The following is a 5,174-nucleotide window of genomic DNA, read 5'->3' as shown; positions in this document are numbered from 1 at the left end:
TATTTATAAGCCAGCTTCACTCCTCTGGCAGCTTGTAATACTGTCTTATGCTACCGTAGGATCTGCTTGGAGATTAGCTGGACGTTTATATTGGCGTTTTTTCAGTGCATCGGCCTTCGGTAAACTGTAAGCGGAAACTGTTCCAGCCCGGGACTTGTGTGTGTGGTCATCAGTACACATCCTGAAAACGATACAAGTACAACATGTACTTGTTGAAGTTGCTAGAAACGATTTGCATTAGAATAGTTTGTAGCCTTTTTCAAGTGTCTCACTTCCCTTATTAGCACCTACATGTGTATTCCGTGTGTTATGACAAAAGTTTAATGGCCTGCAAGTCAAATACACACTTCGTAAACAGGATGGATACACAGTTTTATAGAACGGAAGAATCCAGTTTCTGACAGGCCATTATTCCAACAACGGCAGACACAGGGAAGGGTTGATTATCAGAACTCTTCTGAATCAGGAGATATCATTAGGTTTAACCTAACAACCTAGTCAACCTAACGGTATTTCTCCCAAGAATGAGCCTGCATAAAAGAGATCTGAACTGTTTTCTGAACATAACGTTACAATTGTATATTTTTTTTACACAGCACCATGTCTTAGTTACACGGAGATCACTTTTCTTATGAAATGATTTCTTGTTTCTGCAAGGGTATTTAAGTAGTAGTACTGCAGTATCTACATGAGTATATGGCCTTGCATTACCAAACTATGTGTTATCTAGTACGGTTGTATGAGTGTACTACTATGATTTACTCCTGTTAGCCAAGTTTGTGTAAATGTTTCTACTTAGAGCTGATATGATTGGTTGCTTCTATCAGCAGATGTGGTAACTTTAATCATGCTTTATAGTCTGGGTTGTGTTTGAACTTGTACCAGAAAGCATGCAGCTACTTTGCTAAACAGCCAAGCAGATAAAACAGATTCGAGTCCAACCAAGTCATTACAGGTTTTAGAATTTATCATCAACCATGACACTGACAGGATAAAGGAGAAGTTCAAGATGGTTTTGTTTCTTCAAGGAGCTTAAACAGGGATTCTTTTCAACTTCCTTGGTTTCTTCTGATGTTTTTTGTGGTCACCGATTTGGGTTTCAATTTTATGTAAAAATTCTTAGTTTTCAAACTGAAAAAATGAACATACTGGACGTTTATTGTTATAAATTCAGACAGAAAGGGAACACATCCTTTGTAGTTAACACATAGTTGAACCAATGAGGTTAAAGAAAGACCTCCTTGGCTGAACTCACCTGTTAAGTATTAGAACCATGCAACCACATAGCTGAGTTCAACCTTGCTATGTTCCACTTGAAGGTGAGTTATATTATACCATAACAACCAGGCTACTGAACAAGAGACTTATTCATCCAAGGTATACTTCATAACCCTTGGGGTAGAAACATGATATTCACTGTAAAAAAGCTCCTTGGGATGAAACCGCTCCAAAGTTTACCCACCTTGTGCAGTGTTAAATGCTTTACTTGTCAGCTTCCTCAGATTTTGTTTACCCAACGTTAGCACAAAAGATATCAGCTTCAAACGGGAAGGAAAGTGGTATACTATCAACACAGTCTTTTCTTTCAGCACAAGCTGTCATTGTCATGTTCAACCAGTGAACTAGGGGGTAATCAATGCAAGGAAACAACAGTATTTTGCAGTGTAAGCTAAGCTTGTTGTTCTTTTGAATAGCCTTCAAACTAAGCAAGTGGGTTGGGCTAAAAATTGTGATCACCCAAATCATTCATTCACTGTGAATTCATTTACTCTTGCAGTGTTTTTCTCTTGCGATAGGAGGAATAAGAGACATATTCAAGGTGTTGTGAAATCTCACAATTAAAACCATTGAAAAAAGTGGGGATTATTTGGGGGAAGAAAGATCAAGTCTCCTCCAATTTACAAGTGAGTGGTAAGATGAGGAAAGTTTTCCTAACAGAGCTGAGTGAATATTTTCATTTACCCATGTGATAGAAAAACAGTTTACATGTTAGTGTTGGCTAACATTCTTTGTTTTATCAAGCTGTTCTTTTGCAGACTTGATGTGTACTTTACTGGATGTATCCTTTTATGCTGCACACAGCAAGTCTAATGGGTTGGTGTAAATAAAAGTAGACTTGAAACTTGGGCCTGGAATCTTTATTTTCTGTTAGAGAAGTACCTTAGATCAAAGACGTTATATCATAAGACTCTTCTATATAACATCCTTGCTTAGATCATTCCAAGCTGTTATCTTTGATCATACATTTATTAACTCAGTCATATACATCGGCAGCTGCATATGTTTCTGCCACACAGGCATCACAATCTGATCTTGATAAAAGCTCCTTGTTTTTTTTTAACCTCCTTGTTCAGACTTATTCTTCAAACAGAGATTTATAGGGTCTGGGGACTAGTGGTGGCTAGATTTTTTCATCTGCCTCCCTTGTGGAACCCAGTGGTTGCGAGTTGGGCTGCAAGGCTACCAGTCATCTGTGCCAGTCGAATATAAGTTTTGAACAGTCTGCTTGGACGTGATAAGAAGAGCAAACTGGGGCTAGGGAAGGATGGATTCCAGGTTACTCCTAAACCCAGAACTGACTGTGGTCGGGGAGTCCTCCTCCTCCTAAGTGCTTAGGCCAGGGACTGGCCCCTTGCTCTAATCTCCAAGCAGATCCTACGGTGCCATAAGATAGTATCAAAGCTGGCCAGGGACTATAGCCGGCTAAGGGAGTCAAACGGGCACCTATGGGGAGTTTGATACTAACGTTATACATAACGCACCGTGGATCTGGTTCGAGATTAGTTTGATACTAACGTTATACATAACGCACCGTGGATCTGGTTCGAGATTACCCTTGCTCCTCTCCGTCAGGAGCAAATTTGTCAGAAGGTCCTGAAAGTCCCTGGTATGGTAGAGTTTGCAGCTTTAGCTGGAACATTTATCCACCACAGGCAGTGATTTCTGTGTGGTATATTGGGTGCAGGTGGGTATGAATAAATACCTGTGTTTGTTGGGGGAATGGTGTACAATGTAAGAGCCACAGGAAACAGCTTTGTTTGGAGCAAACATCGTACTAACGACCTCTCTCTGATCTGTGAAATATAAACCTCTACAGCATGATGATTGCTAGGGGTGTGATTTAATCAGACTATCCTCTCCCTAGAGTATAACTTACAACTAATTAATACAATAGCTTAGTTACAAGGAGGATTTGTATTCTTGTTGAAGAAGACACACAACGGTGGACACAGAGTTTTGCTATCAGAGGAGTTGGCCGGCTGCACGGCATCCGGAGGAAGAACATGAACCTTAGCGTGGACTGACTCCCCTGGCGGATTTCCCAATTTCTTTGGAATTCTACAATCCCCGCACCCCCGTAGGAGGGCCCGGTGGAGGCTACTATACCTGTAAGGATCTAAGAGTGTGAAAAGTTCACAAATTTTTGGGAGAGTGAGCTACAATTTACCTGATCGTGGGCGGTAGTTCTCTGTACGTTTACCAAACCTGCAGTTTACAAGCAGATTATGACAACTAATTCCATGAGCAAGCACACCTGCAGCTGGGTAATTGGGGTATGGATAATAGTGTTTGTAATTAAGATGTATGTTAAAAACATCCCAAAGGATCAAAGAATTGGGTGCTTTTGGATATCGTACATAACACATCATGTTTGCTTACAAAGAGGGAATCCATTGACAAAAGTCTTGTTGATATTGCACTGATGGTGAAGTTATTTGTAATATCATCAATGCTATAATGTTATCACAATTGGTAGAGTTTTCAGTTCACACTACACTAGTTCTTTCACTATTTCTCCTATTCAGATTATTTCAGAGACATTACAGTACACACATAGTACCGGTATGTCCAATGGGCCTTTAGACACATAATCCAATTCATAATTCTCTTTTACTGAGAACATCTTACATGTACCTACTCAGTACAATGGTAACCACATATGCTGATAAGTAATAGTCTTTCGTCTAATCTGATCTTAAAACCCTACTCTGCAGAGTTTTCTCAGCCCAGGTGAATATGACGTAGGCAATCTGGCAGTCAGGAAAACATGAAAGGCACAGAGAAAAGTCTTCTTGCTTATCATCTCAGGTACTCTGCTCCTTGTAAAAACAACTGACAGCACTTAATGTCTTAGATGGACTTAAGGTGTCTGAAGAAACTGTGGTGTTACTAGGGAAACTGCATGATAAGATACCAGTTGAGCAGATGTAGGGAAGATGAAATGAGACATGGTTGACCTTGTGTGACCTTTCTTCCTTCCTGCCTAAACAAGCTGCTGACAGCTAGTAGTACCTCTGGGAGTTTGACTGTGGTTAATAGGACTGCCTTCTGCTTGTGTGCATCTAGTTTCCAAGCAGATGTTAGGTTCTAGCTTGTATTTAAAGTCTTTTCAATTTTAGGCTTTTTTGTCGGGCTACCTATTTTATCAGCTTTCCTTTTTTTGGCTGGCAGACAAGAAGTAGTAGTAGTAGTTAGTACCAGTACTTGATTATACTGTTGCCTGGCTCCTGACATGGGTAGGCAGCAGTAGGCAAGTCTTCACGCCATACTTCCATCCATGTGGTTCTGGACAGCGGATTCACCCTAGTTTAATAGACCACACATTTTGATGTCTCCTAATACATTCGATCCAGGCTTTCCTGGACAAAAATATGTCATAAACAATCCAGAACCTAACCTCTGTTTGGAGAGTGTGCATCTATGGGGTCCTGTGCTCTACTTGACTGATCATGCCCTGGGGTTAATCTTGTTATCCTTGTTGACAACATTTATTTATGTATGACTAGGCAGGACAGCCATTGAGCAAATTTATCTTCTGACCAATCTGCCCCTTCACCTTTTTATGTCCAGCAAGTGCTGAAGGGAAGGGATGATTTCAGGCAAGGAAATTAAAATAACTGTGAGAAGGCCAGTCACTAGAGCCCTGTCATGGCTTGCAATAACTCTTCTGAGTTATGCAATTGTAGACCTTTTATTGAAAAAGGAACTGCAAAAGAATAATGAAATACAGAAACCGGAAGTTCTTCTGCAGTACCAAGGAAAGCTGCCAGGGGTCAACATCTACTCATTTCTTCCATGGGCCAAGATCTAGCCACATATATATATCTATTTGGTACTGGGCAAGTCCCTCGCGGTACAACTGCCCAGGGAGTGAGGAGCCCTAGCATGCCAGT

At 40.7% G+C, this 5,174-nt stretch overlaps 1 long non-coding RNA gene across 1 annotated transcript in view; it reads right to left on the bottom strand.

The window, feature by feature from the left end:
* Positions 1-5,174, bottom strand: part of LOC118418026 — an 11,171-nt gene that overhangs the window by 2,104 nt on the left and 3,893 nt on the right. The gene's annotated exons all lie outside the window — the stretch shown is intronic.

The sequence above is a fragment of the Branchiostoma floridae genome, chromosome 6 (assembly GCF_000003815.2).
Source record: "Branchiostoma floridae strain S238N-H82 chromosome 6, Bfl_VNyyK, whole genome shotgun sequence".
In the NCBI taxonomy this organism is placed as follows: domain Eukaryota; kingdom Metazoa; phylum Chordata; class Leptocardii; order Amphioxiformes; family Branchiostomatidae; genus Branchiostoma; species Branchiostoma floridae.
Note: the sequence above shows the minus strand (reverse complement) of the source record. Positions and strands in the feature narration are given on the sequence as shown.